The sequence below is a fragment of the Sturnira hondurensis genome, unplaced genomic scaffold (genome assembly GCF_014824575.4).
Source record: "Sturnira hondurensis isolate 20B ecotype Veracruz unplaced genomic scaffold, ASM1482457v3 Scaffold0013559, whole genome shotgun sequence".
Taxonomy (NCBI): domain Eukaryota; kingdom Metazoa; phylum Chordata; class Mammalia; order Chiroptera; family Phyllostomidae; genus Sturnira; species Sturnira hondurensis.
In genome coordinates this window covers 816,560-836,540 of record NW_028086190.1, presented here as the reverse complement: position 1 = coordinate 836,540, position 19,981 = coordinate 816,560, and the positions used below count along the sequence as shown (strand labels likewise).

General features: G+C 37.3%; 1 protein-coding gene across 2 annotated transcripts in view; it reads right to left on the bottom strand.

Moving 5' to 3' along the window:
* Positions 1-19,981, bottom strand: part of MLLT3 (MLLT3 super elongation complex subunit) — a 260,062-nt gene that overhangs the window by 161,432 nt on the left and 78,649 nt on the right. The window lies entirely within an intron of this gene.

The following is a 19,981-nucleotide window of genomic DNA, read 5'->3' as shown; positions in this document are numbered from 1 at the left end:
GAAACTTTAAAAACAAGTCATAAAGAGGAATAAGAGAATATAAATGAAATTTGTACAAAGTATGCATATATAACAACAAAAATAACAACTGGCAGAGAATAAAAATTTGAAGAGGTTAGCCCTTAAGCTCTAAAATGAGAGCTTTCCTGTCTCAATAATTCCTGGTTCTTCTTACCTCTTCTTACCTGGTTCTTCTTGGCACTGCCTCTGTGCCTCGCCTGAAGAAGGGTAGAAGGTGGGGAAGCATGCAGTTCTCTTAGTACAGACAAGAAATGGGCTTGTTTGTATCAACTGTAGGTGGTTTTTTTTCCTCTTCCCTTTGCTTCTATATCCTCACCTTGAGAGGCTTATATTAAGGGTTAGCAGTAGGCCTGGCATGTAACATTACAGTGTCTCCAGGCATTAAGTATTCATATTAGCTACTAGCATCAGATACCACCTATGTCTAACCCCTTTTCAGCTTATTTTATGTGGCTTGAAATGCCCTTCTTGTGCTTCTTCACATTCCTAAAGACAGCAAGAAAAACATGCATTTCTGTCTTGTTGTCTCTGAAAAATGTGGGACAGTGGTCACACTGACAGTGGTCCTGCTTGTTCAGCAAAAGGAGCTGATGGCCATTCTGGGGCCACTGGTTAGACCGTTGGCCCTCCCTTGTCTCTGCAGCCTCTCCATCCTGACCGTAGTTTCCAGAGCCATAGCACTGAGTAAACACTTTTTTTTTTCACCTTTTAAATATTAAACAACCATACAAAGCCATTCTTCAGTGAAACATGTTGTTGGTATAAGGATACAGATTTCTGGCTTTGAATCACTTCCAGTTCTTATGCATTCCAAATCACATGCCAAAATTTTAATGAACTTGCAAATTTACATTTACGAAAACAGACCTTGGCACACATGAATGGGTTATTTTTCCATATCACTTTCAAAAGGTTCTTCATAGCTAAAATGATTCTGAGCTGTCTTCTGTCATTCAAGATGAACTCTACAAAAGAACTAAGTGTTCTTACTTTCACACTAATTTATTCTACATTGGTTTTACTCAGCATATGGTAAGCATATGGGAAAGAGAAGTGTATCTGGAAGCTGTTAGAACTGCATGTAATCAAAATCTACCAGAAGAAACCTAATTTGATTAATTGAAAATTAAAGTAGTAGTTAATCACTTGCTATTTGAGAAAGGGGAAGAATATCACTTAAAAATGAATCTTTCTCAGACATATAAAATTAATTCTCTTTGTTTCAAATACTTACTATTCAGTTGGTAGTAACAAGAGTCTAAGGCACCCCTAAAATCTTCAATAGGTAGGCCCTGGCTTACAGCTAAGATGAGTAGCAGATTTTAAAAACAATACCTACTTTTGGCAAAGAACCCTGTTCCTGAAAACACCACTTTAGCAGATAATTGATCTTTCAAAGCAGGGAAGGAGGCAAGCCGAATCCAGGTCAAGGTTTCCACCCATACTTAACTCTAAGTTATAATGCTCATATGAAATCTGTAAGTTTATGTAAATCTGCTCATTTAACATCTTCAGTAAAGTCCACTTTACATGATAACAAAAGAATATTAGTAACTGAAGAAAATCAGAAAGAATATTTCATAAAACAAAACTGCCTGCTGAAGTGACCATGGCCTATGTTTAACAGTTCTATTATTTTTTTAAAATGACACTGCTATCACTACAAAAAATATTTACGTATAATAAAATCAAATTTTATATAACCTTTTTAAGCTTGCCTTAAAAACCAGACCCTTGTGAGTTTCCCCCACCCTCCCAAACCGCTGTATAACACAGTAATCAAAACCCAAATTAATCCCATGTTCAAAGCTAACAGATCATTTCTCAGGATTACCCAATTTCCTCCTGCCCATGCATGCAAGATTTTGCTCACTAACTATAGCAAGTTCATTGTCTTTTTCAAAGGCAGAGCAGCAGCATTAAAAAAAAATTAACCCAATCACATTATGCCATACAGTATATTGCCAAAATGAAAGGAGGGGGAAAAAACCCTCAAGCCTAGGCAATAGATAAGTCAACAGACTCAACATTTTAAATGCCAAATTCATAGTAGAACAAAATTAAAAGTACATTGTACAATAAGAATACATCAATCCAAATGAAGTGTGCCTAACATTTAGGCTAAGCGTTAAAATATAAAACATAAAAGAATAAAAGAAAGCAGCTTACACAGGTAGAGAAGTGTACCAAACATGAAAATTAATTAGTAACATTAAGACATCCAAATTTACATTCCCTGCTGCTTAACAAATACAAAGAGGGAGGTTCTATTTCCATGTATCACAATAAGAGTTTAGGTTCTACTATTGACCAGAAACACAGTACCATGCCCTCTGAAGATGGCTCTAAATTTAAAATATTTGCAACTTTCCTGTCATAAAGATCATTTGTATATGTCTCGCAAGATCCCAAGCAAATGAAAAACTCACAAAGTGCTTGAAACGTACAAGTAATAATGACAACAGATCTATTCCCTTACCGTCCCCCACATTCCACCTGCCCCCTTTTATAAAGGAAAATGTTTTCAGCCTTATCAGTTTCCTTTTCACAAACACTCTACCTCATGTATCCTCAGGAGGCCCATCCACTAAGGCAGAAGGAAAGTGTTTACAGATGGCAGAAAGAGATAGGGGAGGACACTACCCCAGAGCCTACACTATCACCCCAGGATCTAGAGACCCAGAGAGCAGAAATTCTAGTAAACAAAACTCCAGTCATAGCTGTGGTGAAGAACTGAAAGTAAATCTGGGAGGTAAAGAATGAAGATGACAAAAGACGGTTAAAGGTTCAGGCTCGAAGAAAGGATTAGACAGATAAGCACAAACGACTGCTTTTCAAAGTCAGACTCCATACAATTCAAGTTTATAAAGACTAGCCTCTTGAATTAAAATGAATGAAACAAAACAAAAAAATACATTTAAAAAATTTTTAAACCAAGATGGCAAACCATATCTGGCATGTTCGCTAAAATAAGTACAAAGTAAGTATATAGACCCAGCTAAGAAAACATGACTAGGGATCCCAATTTTACTGTATTCAAACCATCTTAGGGCATCATTAATTTACACGGCTGTCACCTTGATAGCCTCAAGGAACTAGTAACCAAAGAACATGGTACATGATTTCATTTTAAATAGATTCATTTTGAAAGTCAAGTGATTTTGTGTTGAGAGAGCAGGTGGTGAGGACACGACAAGGAATTACAGGCCAAAATAAACCAGTGGGAATTAGAAGAACTAGGGTGCTCTCTTCATGCGAGAGGAATATCTATCGCATTAGGCTCTACATCTCCCCAGGTATGCACAATGGACACAGCAGTTTACATTTTATTAAGATCTAGATGAACACCAGGTCTGCCTGTGCTCTTCCAACTCTCTCCACGCGGAGTCCAGACTGGGCCCCTGTAACATCTGGTAGCACAATCACTTAAGCCTTCGTAAGCTGGTGATCTGGTTTTGGGGGGTTTTTTTGAGTATGTTCACTACAGGAAGTACACCTACTAAACTTTTGCACTGAGAGGTACATTTACTCTGCTCCACCTTCAGATGAACACAGGGGGAAGAGCTGTTTACTGGATTGTCCGCACTCTTCTATCTCCAGATGAAAGCAGCCAGCCCTCTCTCGTGTGCCTGGTCTGAGTCACCGGAACCACTGGAGTTGTTTCTCTTCTGCCTTGATTTTTCTCCTGAGACATTAGTTAACATTTACACTTGAGGTTTTGGGTTTTTTTAATCATAAATCATTGAAAACTGTGTGAGGCCATGTTAAACAGCTCACCACAGCACGACTGCAATTATACCACAGCTCAAGTCACTGCAGTTATGTTCATATCACTGCACCCTTCACTAACTAAATACCCCACTACTTTTATCACATACATCCTTGAAAACAGATTACTATTGCATTTTACTAATACCAGGTTTTTAAAAATATCCTGCTGAGTGATTTAAGTAACTTTTATTGTATAAGGAACTACCAGTCAGAGCACAGTGCAATGGCTAGGGTACAGAACTTTAAAAACAACTTATTTTGAATCTGATATGCACCACCTAACAAATTTTGACAGGTCAGTTAGCTTGTTTGAAGATCAAGGTCCTTATCTAAAGATGAGAATGTTAACACTGCTTCCTATTTATCTCAGGTGAATTAGGATCAAATGTGAAAATGTTTTATATACTCTAAAATCCTATACAAAACCATACAGGAAAGGACTGACAAATTGTATTACATAAACATTTAATATTTCTGTATGGCAAAAGACAAAGGCACCAGTATCCAATAATAAACTAGAAGAAAATATTTGCAACACATTGACAAAGGACTAGTATTGCTAAAGAACTGTAATGGTTTGATAAGCAAAAGAACCCAAGAGAAAAAAATTAAATAAGTGTAAATTAATTAAAAACAAATGAAAAAGAGCTCAACCTCACAGGTAGACAGAGAAATAAAAATTTAAAAAGTCAATTTTGCCAAAATTGGTGATAGTTACCATTCAGAGTTGGTAGCACTGCAAGGAAATTGACATTTTCATACACTGCTCCTCAGGGCTGGGGGGGGGGGGTGTCTAAGTCTATACAATGTCCTGGAAAGACATACAGTAAAATGTGCTTGAACAATAATAAAAATAAAAATAAAAGTAAGCTGTTTTACTAACTCGTTTTAAAGAGAGAGAAGCAGGAAGAAAGAGAGAGAAATGTCAATTTGTTGTTCCACAATTATGCATTCATTGGTTGATTCCTGTGTGCGCCCTGACTGGGGACAGAATCCACAAAGTTGGCATATTGGGGTGATGCTCTGACCAACTCAACTCCCTAGCCAGGGCCCAAATTCTAGGTCATACAGCCTTCATTCAAGGAATCCCACTTCTATTTTTTTAAGATTTCATTCATTTATTATAAAAGAGGAAGGGAAGGAGAGAGGGAGAGAAATATCAATGTATGGTTGCCTCTCATGTGTCCCCTGCTGGGAACTGGCCTGCAACTTAGGCATGTGCCCTGACTGGGAATCGAACAGTGATTGTATGGTTCACAGTCCCACGCTCAATCCACTGAGCTACACCAGCCAGGGTGGAATCCCACTTCTAGTATTTATTCAACTGAACCAAAAGCATCAGTATTTAAACATATATACTCAGGGAAGTTTTCCCATTACTGTTTAGAAAAACAAAAACGGGAAATGTGGTTTCCATTAATATCAGAAAAGCTAAACAAATCACAGTTTACTCTCTCTCTAAAATATTACTTAGGCATTAAAAACAATAAATTCTATATCTCTGCATCTTATTGTTTCAAAATATGTTCAAGATATATTTAATTGAAAAATCCAAAGCCTACAATTATGTGAATCATATTATCATGTGAACAGTATTATCTAGTAAAAATATATATGTATATATCTATTTAAAAAATTTTAATGTATGTAACTTATTGACCATATGAGAAAGATGTGAAAGAAATAAATCATAATGTTAACACTGGTCACCGAAAAAGGCTGATACTAAAGGGGTTGTGTGTGTTTATGAGCACACGTCTGTATGAAAGGATGTTTATTCATTTCTGGGGTGACTGATCAGTAAAATGTAAATGTATTACTTTTTATAATGTAAAAACTTCACATATCAGTAATTAAGTCCAAATGAAATAGATCACACCCAGTATTGAAAAGAATATATGCAAATATGCAATACAATAAAGAAAAGAAGAAAGAAAGCTACATTGTCGTATCTCTTGTCAACTAGAAAAAAATAGGTTCAGTGTTGGATACTCTGCAATACACGACCTCACAATTAATCCTTGTCTCAAACTATCACCAGAGTAAAAGTAGAAAAAGGGTCAAGCTATGACACCTCATTTAAATGCATTACTGCATAACTTAGTGACACACAGATATCACAGATGCTTTTACACACACATACACAACCCACTGAAGGAGAAGGAGGGGCAAAGGTTAGAAAAGAGGCTGTAGGTGCTCAGGTTGATGGTAGGGGAGGGCAACAATAGCCACAGCAGACATTAATAATCAATAACCACACCAGTCTCCGTGGAGCTGAGCGCACCTCAGAACTCCACTACCCAGCTCAGAGCTGTAAAGCAGGAGTAACCTATCAGCGTTCCCTGGCTCAGAAAGCCAGATAGCTTAGCTGACCTTGCTGGAGGGAAGAAAAAAAAATCCAAGTCTGAACTGATAATGAGATGCACATCTCTGCCTACCCTTTCTTACCTTAGCATCTCACAAACAAGCTTTCAGAAGTGCTCATTCAATAAATACTACTAAAATGTTCTTGATCTGCCTCCAAGAAAGGCTTCAATGGTATATAGTTTTAGGGTCTGTGGAACATGTCTCCATAACTAGCAGCTGGCCTGAAATGCCATTAACATACATGTTTTCATTCCATAACAGAGTTTTCTTAGAAGTCTGAATATGGCAATAACATACCAGCAGGATCTGGTAAGATCAGATACTTGCCCTTTCTGATAGGTTGGTGTGTCCTGCTTACCTTAAACCAGTGGTCACCAAATTACGACCTCAAGACTAGCAGCACCAACACCACCTGGGAACTTGCTGGAAACGCAAATTCGCAGGCCTCACCCTAAACTAAGTGAATTAGAAACTTTGGGGGAGGAGTCCAGCTCATTTTTAACAAGCTTCTCAGCTTGTTCTGATTCTGATGCCCACAAAAGTTTCAGAACCACTGCCTCAAACTATCCGTGCAAAAATAGCAGCTACGTGTATACATGTCTTTACCCTGCACACCTGCAAAATTTGACAGTAACAACAGCATAATGTAACATCAAGTAAAGTTCATTTGTTGGGGGTTTTTTTTTTGACAAAACTCATTCTTTCAAGAAATTTTATTTTTAGAAGCCGGTAACTGGGGTTACTAAAATAGCTACCACCATCACCAAAGCTGCTTCTAACTTCACCACCAGAGACAAAACACAACACATGCATGACCAAATCTCTCCCCATACTAACCGTGTAGTTTGCACAGCCTGCCTTTTGGCTACAACTCCCACTGTTTATGGCATTTGCCTTTTTGCATAACCAGTTGTGAAATGCCTTTATTGTACCTATTTACTCCACTGTATAAGACAATTCAAAAAACACAAGTGATCTAAAATCGCCATACATAAGACATTATAGTAGGAACAGCAAGTGGGGCCTTGACTCCAACAATTTTGCAAACCAGCTGGAGAACAGCTTGCAGGATGCAGCAGACTCCTAGCTCTCCACCAGAATCTGTCCTCCTCTCCTCCATGCTACACAATAGTCCCCAGCTTCCCTTGCAAAATAGTGGTCATATGAATAATTCTTGCTGATAGAATGTGAGAAGTGATAGGACTTTAGACATGTTAGACTGTCAACATCAGATGTGCTTCTCCTTCTGTCACACCCCCCTAAACCTGGAACTGGTGGCTTCAGAAGTTCAATCATGCAAATGACCACAATGTGTCAGGAAAGGGGGGGGGGCAAAAACACTTGGAAGGAACCTGGATTTCTCTATATGACCACAAATCCTGCATCCTGGATCATGCCATCAGGACTTATACATTATAAGAAAAACCATCACTGTTATTTAGGTCACTGTACACTTAGGTCTCTGTTACAGCAGCTTGGCATAGTCTGACCCATGGACTATGTAATTCCTTATATACTAATTGATATTCAATACATCAGGGGGTACAGAGAGCTGCTCCCCTCTACAGAGGGGACTCGAGGGAAAACAGAAGTTGCAGGAGCTGAGTCACAGAAAAGATTTGAAGCCTGCCCTGGCCAGTGTGGGTCAGTGGTTGTAATATCTTTCTATAACCTGAAGGTTGTGAGTTTGATTCCCAGTCAGGGCACATACCTAGGTTGTGACTGATCCCCAGTCAAGGCAAGGGGATGTGCGACTCCCAGTCCCAGAACAAATCCCAAGTCTGGGAGCATTGAAAGCAACCAATCAATGCTTTTCTCTCTCTCTCTCTCTCTCTCTCTCTCTCAAAAAGCAAATGAAAATGTCCTTGCATGAGGATTTACAAATAAAAAAGATTTGAGTCCTCACTCCAACCCCACCAAGGAAAATAGAGGGAAGACTTTAGCAAGGCTGTGTGGTATTAATTTTCTAGGGACCAAGTTGCTCTAGTTGGTGCTGGGAGTCATAGTGCCTGCCATTCACGGAGATTAAAACTCAATAGACCTACTTACAGCAACTGTGTCTCCACGAACACTGTCCACAGTAGTGCTAAACTATTTCTAAAACCCTAATAAAACCTTCAGACCACCTGCCCTAAGTACAAGTGCAAAAGATGTTCTCACCATAAAAATGTCCATACATTTCACATGGCTTGTGGCTTCCCCCAAAGTTCATGCACAGATGCCCCCCCCCAATTTAAAGGGTTTTGTGGTTGGGGGTACATCTAAAGACAAAGAAGCTGATGTGCATTCTGCTCCAAAGCAACGTTATTTTGTAAAGGCTGTTCACACAAGATGATGCACAAACAAATATCACATGAGAACATAATAATACATAATGACAAAAAAATATAAAATGGAAGAAAAGTCATTAAGAAAGATAACCCAAAAGATGCCGGCCATAATCTCTGGCCCCAGCTCCAGGTCTTCACAGCTGTGGACACTGGGCCTGCCTCGGATCTCCTCTCCTCGTCCCTTCAAGGCTTTGCCTTCTTCGTATGATCCAAGAAGAGAAGTAGCTCCAAAACAAAAGCTTAGAAACGCATGTTTACACCACACAGGTCTTCCGATGACAAGCAAAGGATATGGCAACTTTTTTTTAAATTGAGGTACAGCTAACATATAACACTCTATTAATTTTATGTGTACAACATAATGATTCGATATCTATAAATATTGCAAAATGGTCACCACAGTAAGTCTAGTTTACATCGCCGCTTTTCTCAAAATCACAATTAGTCCAACCTGATAGATAGCCTGACAAATACATAAAAGCACAAAACTCTCTATGTGCGTACACCCAAATACTTCAAATTACAGTTCATCAGAGAGTGTCACCAGTCTAAGTGGGCTCATTCTGTGGCTTATTTCCAAAACTTTCATTACGTGTCAGGTAATTCTCACTTTCTGTGTCTCAGGAACTTTATTTTATTAAATAATTGTCATGTCATAGGCATATACTGCTATAACATTTTATCTGCTAGGCTGAGCAGAAATATCTATTTCTTTTTTGTCAAAACCTATTCTAATGGTCTTTTGCCGAAAGAGTGCATGGAATCATATCCAGATAGATTTGAACCAAAAAAAATATCTATATTTCTCCTGAAGAGTGTCAAGCAGTTGCAACAATGTAGAAAGCTGAGGTGGGAATCTGGAATTGGTGCCAGATTTCACCTGAACTCTGTTTCCAAATATATTTTTATCACATGCAATAACCAGGCTAAGAAGTAAAATCTTTGCCAAAAAGATTGTATTATTTTTATAATATCATGAGATAATTAAAAATCAGTTCTAATAAACTCAATTCATACATTTTAAGTACCTACTAAATTTTCAGTAATATGCTGGAAATTAGGATCCAGATTAAGGATACATGTACCACTTTATTAATTAGCTATAAGAAATAATCATATTTATATGGTATTTGTATTTTTTTAAGCTAGTCTAAGTCAACTGGTTAATAAAAATGTATTTATTGTCTATGTGCTAACATAGGTTTTTTTTCAGAAAGACTTTAAAAACTTCACAGCCTAATGAACATCTAATATTGAATATTATAATGTCAGTAGAATTTTGGACAAATTTCCTTAGTGACACAGAATAGGGGGAGTCTATATTAGGATAGAAAATATGGTAGATATTGGCCAATAGTTACTAGCTATTGCAGAGGCTTAAAACCAACAGCAAAGAATTTATTTCACTGCTGTATCCACTGAGAGGAACTACAACAGCGGCATCCCAGTAGCAATCGTTACAAGAGCACCCAAATTTAATTTTCCAATAAAAGGAACCAGGGCTCTTTGGTAAAATTGGTTGAACCCAGGGCTGGGGCAGTGAAAATATAAGATACACTTGGATAATATCATGCTCTGAGAAAATAAATAAAAAAGGAGAAAAAAGATTAAGGTATGCCACAATATACAGGAGGCAACCTGCAAGAATTCCCACTGGCCAAAATTTGGGACAATTTCAATAACAAATACAGAACATTAATATAACCCCCAAAATAAATACCCATGCAACATACTGGGCATAAATAAATAACTAAATGAATAAACAAACAGAGAGAAGAAAGACCTTTTCCTTGTAGAAGAATTTCAGTTAATGAGTGAGAAGAAATAAGGGAAACAGAAAATCACCATTAGGACATCATAGTGGTAACTGTTACAGGCAGAACCCACGGACAGGTGCAAAACTCAATGGGTGAAAGTTGAAGCAGAAACAAAATATTATGCAGTCTTAAAATATCTCTCCCAAAATATTTAGTAGACATAGAGAGAGAAAAAGTAAGTTTGTGGTGGGGAATCCTAGCAGACACTACCTCACCCAAGGGAATAAGGTTAACACATCAGTGGTTCAAACTGGTATTACCCAGTCGCTGGTGTGCTCCACTGAGGAGCACAGGTGTGTGGCTCATCAGGTGTGTGGTGCCCTTCCCAATAATAAATAAGCACAATCTAACCATAAGAAAAAAAATTAGACAAGCCCCAAATTGAGGGACATTCTACCAAATACCTGGCTAGTAATCTTCAAAAATGCCAAGGTAATAAAAGACAAGAGACTAAAGAAACATGGTAACTAAGTGCAATGTGGGGCCCTAGACTGAATCCTGGAATATAAAAAGGACTAGTGATGAACTGGTGGAATGTGAATAAATTCTTTATTGCACCATTATTGTTCTATGTTTATTTAAAATGTTAACATAAAGAGAAGCTGAATGAAGTATGTATAGGAATTCTTTTTCCTATTTTTGAAAATCTTCACTAAGTCTAAAATCTCTAAATAAAAGTTTTTTAAAATGCAATAAAAATTATCCCAGTCAAACCAGCAACACAAAATTACTAAATATAAACCTAACAAAAACTGCAATATAATTATGGAAAACATTATACAGTTTAACAGGACATAGACAGAAGACAGATTTAAAAGGGAAATATACAAAATTCACAGAATAAAAGAAGCTAACAATTCCTAATAAAGGTTAAGAATGAATTTTTCTGACCCTGTAATACCTTTAAATTAACTAATGGCCCAGTTAATTAAAAGTGAGTTCAATCTTCCTTCACGAAAAAAGATGAAGGAGAGGAAAAAATATCTGTATTTTTTCATCTTCAAAAAAGATGAAGGGGAGGAAAAATATCTGAAAAAACAATGTTTTTTGAAAATTCAATAAAGACAAAAGTCAGAAATGTTCATTAACCAGAAGAAATTAGGTAAGTATTTAAATCATAGATTTTTAAAAGAAATATTTTCTAACAACAGTATTTTATCCTAGATTGGATCTGGAACACCAGAAAGATATTAGTGAAAAGAAAATAAGAAGTCTGAAAAAAGTCTGGAGTTCAGTTCACAGTGACCTGCCAATGCCAGTTTCACAGTTTTCACAAAAACACCAAGGCAATTTCAGACTTTCCCAACAGGAGAACCTGGAGGAGAGGAACACAGAGACTGTCTACTATCTTTTCCATAAATTTAAATTTATTCCAAAGTAAAAAGTTTATTAAACATATATGTCCTATCACTTCCAGCTATATAAATGATTCTTGACGGGAGCATGTCATTATATTCAGCCACAGTGGGTTATTTGACTTGGTGCTTTCTGTTCTTTAAATTGGCGTTACCTATTTACACACACATACAAAAATGCCTCTTAACACACATGGCAAAACTCAAAGAATTTAAGTCTCAACTGGAATAAGCTGAGCCATAGTCAAATGTTTCGCTCACAAATCCTATTCGACTATCAATTAAAAAGTATTTATATTGAGTTTACCATCCTAAGTGTTGTAAAGTCCTATTTCTTTCATGTGACATAATCTAGTCAAATAGAAAGACATAAAGACATAAAAATAATTAGAGATTAAAGTGAAGATTAACACAAGAAAATGAGTAGAGAGTAATGTGAAGAATACCACAATAAACACACAACGGTTAGGCAGACAGAGAGATGGGTGACTATCAGAGACTGTTTCCTAGACAATGTGATCAATTATGTCACATTTGGTGATGGCAAAGTGTTAAAACAGAATGCTGACCCTGGTCACAGCACCGCAGCTTCATGGATTAGATAGGTAGGTAGGTATGGAGATAGATAGATAGACAGACAGACAGATAGATAGATCGATAGATAGATAATAGGTAAATAATAGGTAGAGAGATCAATCTAGATAGATAGGGAGGGAAGGAAGGAGAGAAGGAAGGAGGGAAGGACGGAAGCAGGAAGGGACGGAGGGGGGAAGGAAGAAAATGGGAGACAAAGAATGTAAAATTAGTTCAAACTCTCAAGATGACAGAAGGAATCATTTAATTCAACTCAAATCCAAGTCTCTATTGGGACTTTTGGTTTAAAACCATATTACACAGGGCTGGGAATACAAGACAGAAAACTGTACTTGAACAAGAGTTAAATAAAAAATTTTTAAAAATAAAATAAAAAATAAAACCATATTACAATAACTTTACCATAAAAGTAAGGTTTAAACTGCCAAATTATTTTAAATGTAGATATTCTGGGCAGGAAAAAAGTAGAAAAAAGTGTTCTCAAGCAATGTATAAATGAGATGACTCTGCTCCATGATCTTTACATTGGTATTGACCGCTGGATTTAATGAAGAGCAATCCCTTATTGTTCGTGATGCCATAAGCAATTAAGACCAGAGAGAACTCATTAATTTCAGAAAAATTAGCCATAATATTCTCACTCTATTTACCCAATGCAACTTGGTACTCAGGGTTAACAGCAATTTAAAAGAAGAGATGTAAGAAAAGAATAAAGTAGAAGAAATACAGAAGAACTAAAGGGAGAAAGATATTATTTAATATTAAAATTAATGTTATCAATATTATAATTATAAATTAATCATAAATTAATTCTGATTATCACAAGTTTTTTTCAATACTCTGAAATCATGCTGTGGGAAGTTTCCTCATTAAACCAAATGTAAAAATGGGAAACACATTTATCTCTAGAACTCAGAATCAAATTTAGACAAAAAAAAACCATATTCTACAAAGAAAGAAAAGACCCTTCTACTATCACTACCAAACTGACCGTGATTTTAAAAGGATCACTGAAGTAGAGGAACAAGTTCCCCACAGAAACTTCTTTGGTAATTCACACTTCAAATAAGACTGCCAAAGTCAGTTCTTTCTGCTATGAAAGCCACCAAAAGAAGCATTAATTTAAAAATTAAAATAACCCTTTACTGCACTTAGGAATAAATTGGATATTAAAGCTTAAACATTATTTGGAAGAAAGCAATGGCATTATTTTAAAATTAGCTTTTCCTCTCCAGAAAATAGATATAACCACTCTGTATGTACCACAATACTAAAGTCATTACTCCTTAGAAGATACAATTAATTATTGCCTGCTAATACTGTTGTTTTTTAATACTCTAAGGTGGCTGTTTTCAGGATATTTTGAGGTCACATGTGGCCTCAAATATCCAAGAAGCTCATGCCCAGCACATGCTTCTGGAGAAAAACCGGAATCTTCAGTGTGGCATGAGAATAAGGAAGAAAACAAAAGTAAATAAAATTAAGTGTTTTGCCTCTTAAAATACTATTTGTATCAAGTCATAAAGTCAGTATCTTCCTTCTTTTGGTTCTTATATGACAATCTCTATGAAAGCATCTATAAAGCCATTCCACAATACAATGAAAGAATGAAATATTTCTGCAAGATAAAATTTACTGTATTAAATTATCTTTCATACTTTTTAAAGCCAAAGAACAAAATTACTACAATTAGAAATGACATTTTAAGATAAAAATATTAAAGAAAATCATAGTGGTCAGGGTAGCAGTCATGAATGAGCCAGCACAAGTTTTAACAAAGGTCTCAAAGTGTGATTACCACCCATACCTGCTTCCCCTCCCATCCAACAGTCCTTCAAATTTCTCCGAATGAGGCTCCTGTTGGGCGCACCACTGGACTGAACGTCCCCCAACTCCAAGCTCCTCCACCGCTGCTTAATTTTTCAAATGTGTTTCCAAAGGGAGACAAGAAGTTGAAACTTTTCCTTTCAAAAGAACTCTTCTGAGCTGCTTAGTCAGAAGGAAAAAGGACCCCGCCAGGCTAAGTCAGGATATGGGCAAGAGGACGAGGAAGAGGTAAAAGAGGAGAGAGAAGGGAAGGGGAGGAACCTGAACAAACAAGTAAGGAGTGAAAGAAGAAAGACTAGACAAAAGGGAACAGTGAAAAAAGTACCTAGCTCCTTCACATTTTTTAAGGTCTACTCACAGAAAGACAAATTCAATTCTAGGTTGTTGATTTGTTTTTTTTTTCTTCCAAGTACTGAGGTTTTAAATAAAATTTAAAGTTCTTCTTTTCCTTCCTTCTATCAAATGTAACAGTATCCCTACTACACATGCTTCTTATTTCATTCATCTGTAAACCATTCCTGTCAACTCTCAAATGCAGGTCTAGTCAATCTCAAGGTCACTGGGCACACATGCTCCTCCAGTTAATAGGTTTGGGATACAACCTCGTTGCTGTAAGATTTTTTTTAGCTTTTTTACTGTGTCACTCCAGGCTTTTAATACCTTTCATCAAATTATTACTCATAACTGGTCTCACAAGACCCATAGTAGTTTAGCTTGAAGCCTGACCCTCTAAATTCACATGTTGTGACATTCTTTGAAGATATTTACAGAAAATCATGGCGATGATATTTGTACTGGACCAAATAAGTAATATATGTAATTTGGGCCATGGCTAAGAAAGGCTTGTAGCCTGACAAGATGGGGACAGACTGGGGGGTTTGCTATAGAAAAAACTGTGTATTGAAGATCAGAAAGCACTAAAATATTTCATGTGAACATTTTCATTAAGTACTAGGAAAGCAAAATCAAGTAAAGCCAACAAATGTTTATTAGGCAATTAGACACCCACGGTCAGCCAAGCACTCTGCTGACAATGAAGAACTTTCTGTAAAGTAAATTTATCAAAGTGCACACACATAAAGTGCAACAAATCACAAGTATGCAGCTTGGTAAACATTCTGTAAATCAACAAACCAGAATAACCACCATTAAATTCAAGATCTGGAACATTACAGACACATGCAAAAGAATGGGACTGGATCTTCGTTTTACATCACGTACAAGAATAGCCTATACTCTGGTTTCTCTTCAGACCATATAAACCTTTTGCCTTACACAAGAATAGCCAAACAGTACATTATAGACTTAACGGTAAGACCCAAACCATACACCTCCTAGAAAACATAGGCATAAACTCTCTGAGATCACTCCTAGTGGTATTTTTCAGGGGATATATGTCTGCTCAGGCAAAAGAAACAAAAGAAAAAATAAATAAATGAGACTATACCAAACTAAACAGTTTTTGCACAGCAAAGTAAACCATCAACAAAATTAAAAGACAACCCACTGAATGTGCAAAGATATTTGCCAGTGATGTATCTAATTAGAGGTTAAGATCCAAAAAACATAAGGAACTCATACAGCTTAACACCAAAAAAATAAAAATAAAAACAAAAACAAAAACAAGCAAACCAATTTAAAAAATGAGCAGCAGACCTGAATAGACACTTCTCCAAAGAGAAGATACAAATGATCAATAGACATATGAAGAGATGCTCAACATCACTAATCATCAGGGAAATTCAAGTTAAAACCACAATGAGGCATCACCTCACACCTGTCAGAATGGCTATTATTGATTGATAAATTAACAAATAACAAATGTTGGTGAGGATGTGGAGAAAAGGGAATCCTGTTGGTGGGATTTTAAATTGATGCAGCTACTACAAAGCTTCCTTAGAAAATTAAAAATACAACTATCAGGTGGCCCAGCAATTTGACTACTGGATATTTATCAAAGAAATCAAAACACTAATGCAAAAAGATATATGCACCCCTATGGTCACCGCAGCACTATTTACAATGGTGAATTTTTTAAAGCAACCCAAGTGCCCATCCATAGACAAACAGATAAAGATGATAGGTACATATGTACAATGGAATATTATTCAGCTGTAAAAAAATAAACAAAATCTTGGCAATTGCAATAACATTGACAGACTTAGAGGGTATTATGCTAAATAAAATAAGTCATACAAAGACAAATACCATATGATTTCAATAATATGTGGAATCTAAAAATGAATAAACAAAACAGAAACAAATTCATCGATACAGAGAAAAAACTGATGGTTGCCAGATTAGAGGGGTGTTGGGGGAATGGAGAGAAAAGGGAGAGATGTAGAAGCCAATTATAAAACCGGTTATCAGGATCTATAGTACAGCATAGTGATTATAGTTGATAATATTGTAATAACTGTGTATGATATCAGATGGATACGAGACTTATCAGGGTAATCACTCTGAAAGACAAATATCTAATCATTATGTTGTATGCCTATAAGTAATACAACATTGTATATAAACTGTAATTGAAAAATAAAAATAAGTTTAAAAAAAAGAAATAGAACATTACAAGTTTCTCAGAAGCCTGTCCCAGTGCCCCCTACCGACATGTCCCTATGTCCCTCCAAATTTGACTTGTCAAGGGTAGCATGATCTTTTTTTGAACTTCTTATTAACAGAACCACATAATACATGTTCCTTTTTGCCTGTCTTCTTAGGCTATTGGTGAGATTCATTCATGATGCTGAATATAGCAGTAGTTAGTTCACTCTCATTAATGTATAGAACTATTCCACTGTAGGAATATTTCGAGTGTATTTATCCATTCTACTGTTGATGGACAGTTCTGGCTATTATGAATATTCTTGTACATGTCCTGTAAATGTACTCACACATATATATATGCACATTCCTAGCAGCAGAATAACTGGATCATTGGGTCCATGTTTAATATTGCTGGCAGTTTTCCAAACTGCATGCGCCAATTCAAATTCCTACTAGCTGAGTGTGAGAGTTCAATTATCCCACATTGCCATCAACATGTTATTGTCTTTCTTAATTTTAGCCATTCAAGTGAGTATATAAAGGACACTTTGATTTTCCTTTCCCTTAGGACTAATGAAGTTAGTCAACTTTCATAAGTTTACTGGACATTTTAGACACTCTTATGAAGTGCCTTTTGAAGTCTTTTGTCTACGTTTTCTATTAAATTGGCAGTTTTTCTGTATTGATTTGACCAAGTCCTTTATATATTCTGGATAGAAGTGTTTAATCAGAAGTTGCTTTTTTAAAAAATCTATTTGGTACAAACATATATATATACACACAAATGCAAATGACAGAATGGTGTAAGATCAAAGGTTAAGATTATATCATCAGTGGTGAAGATATGATCGATCTATGGCTCTTGTGGAGAGAGAAGGACACATAAAGAAAGGAGAATTTGAGGTGAACCATCAATAAATTAATAAATTTACATAAGTGAAACAAGATGAAGGAACCATAGCAGGAGCACTGAAAACCATAAGCAGCAAAATTCAGGTCAGAAGGAGCCTTCATCAAGTTAGTTTTTTTCCTAAAATTCAAGTCTTTACTGGGCATCAAGGAGGCTGGATAAAAATAAATGCAGGCTCTGGCTGGCGTAGCTCAGTGGATTGAGCGCGGGCCTGTGAACCAGAGGATCGCGGTTCGATTCCCAGTCAGGGCACATGCCTGGGTTGCAGGCTGGTTCCTTGCAGGCTAACTACCAGCAGGGGATGCACAAAAGGCAACCATACATTGATGTTTCTCTCCCTCTTTCCTTCCCCTCTAAAGGTAAATAAATAAATAAAATCTTTTAAATAAATAAATAAATAAATGCAGATAAAGGTGGCTATGGGATTCTGGACAGGCCTCTTTTAATACTTTAAAAATATTTCCTTGTCTAATTATCCTAAGACTGAAATATGAGTGTTACCCCCACTTGCCAATGAAGAAATTGATTAAATCATTTACCTAATATCATAGCTAATCAGCAGAACGACACTAACAGTTAAGGTCTGCCTACACCTACAGCCTATCATTTTTCCTCCAAAGATTCTACACCTCAACAGGCAAAGTTATTACAAGATTTAGTTTCTACAGGACTTCCATCAAGATGGAGGCATAGGTGGAAACACTGTGCCTTCTCCCACAACCAAGTTTGAATACAACAAAGGTTTAGTAAACAAAGACACAGCCAAAGAACAGAAAATTGAACTATATGGAAGTACGACAACAACGAACCATTCAACCAGGACCGGTAAGAGGTGCAGAGCCAGCAGTGGAGCAGGGTCGAGCAGGAAGGATCCCCCGACCCAGATGCGCAGGCAGCCGGAGTTAGCATCGCGGACCCAGTGAGGGTGCGGGGCATAGGATGACTGCAGTCACACATTCGCACACAGATAAACCAGCAGAGGAGTGAGCAGTGAGACAGACCACGCAGGCCCCAGCGGGTGAACCCAGTGAGTGCACAAGGCAGCGGGCTGACCGTGGTCGCACATTCACGCGCAGTGGGATGACCACGCCGGGCCCTGGCGGCGGGAGGCAGCAGAGGGAACCACCATTGCTTTCCCTTGACCCCCCTCCCCCCCCCACATACAGCATCACAACCCAGCAACTGAGTTGCCCCACCCTGGTGAACACCTAGGGCTCCGCTCCTCATACATAACAGGCAGGAACAGACCAAAATATGGCTCAAGAAGAACTGAAAACCCCAGAGCCGGTAATTCTAAGCGACCAAGAAATAGCGAACCTCTCAGATGCACAGTTCAAAACACTGGTGATCAGGATGCTCACAGAACTGGTTGATTATAGTCACAAATTAGAGGAACATATGAAGGCTAAACTCATTGAAATGAAGGGAAATGCACAGGAAACCAGTAGTGATAGAAAAGAAACTGGGACTCAAATCAATGGAGTGCACCAGAAAGAAGAACGAAACATCCAAACAGAAAAGAATAAAGAAATAAGAATTCAAAAAAATGAGGAGAGGCTTAGGGACCTCCAGGACATCTTTAAACATTCCAACATCCAAATTATAGGAGTACCAGAAGGGGAAAAGAAACAGCCATGAGTGGAACACTTATTTGAACAAATAATAAAGGAGAACTTCCTCAGTCTGGCAAAGGAAATAGACTTCCAGGAAATCCAGGAAGCTCAGAGAGTCCCAAAGAAGTTGGACCCAAGAAGGAACACACCAAGGCACATCATAATTACATTAGCCAAAATTAAAATAAAGGAGAGAATCCTAGAAGCAGCAAGAGATAAGGGGACAGTCACCTACAAAGGCGACTTCCCATCAGACTGACAGCAGATTTCTCAAAAGAGACCTTACAGGCAAGAAGGGGCTGGAAAGAAGTATTCAAGTCATGAAATCCAAAGACCTACATCCAAGATTGCTCTATCCAGCAAAGCTTTCATTTAGAATGGAAGGACAGATAAAGTGCTTCTCAGATAAGGTCAAATTCAAGGAGTTCATCACCACCAAGCCCTTATTACATGAAATGTTAAAGGGACTTATCTAAGAAAAAGAAGATGAAAAATATTAACAGTGAAAGGACAGCAAACTCACAGTTATTAACAACCACACCTAAAACAAAAGCAAACCAATAGGACAGCTAGATCAAGAGAGGAACCACAGAAATGAAGAACACATGGAGGGTTAGCAACAGGGGAGTGGGAGGAGGAGAAGGGGGGAGAAGGTACAGAAAATAAGTAGCATAGATGGTAGGTAGAAAATAGATGGGGAGGGCAAGAATAGTAGGGGAAGTATAGAATCTAAAGAACTTGAGACACGTGGTCATAAACTAAAGGGGGGGAATGGTGGGGGAGGGGGTGTGCAAGGTGGAGGAGAATGAAGGGGGGGAATAGAACA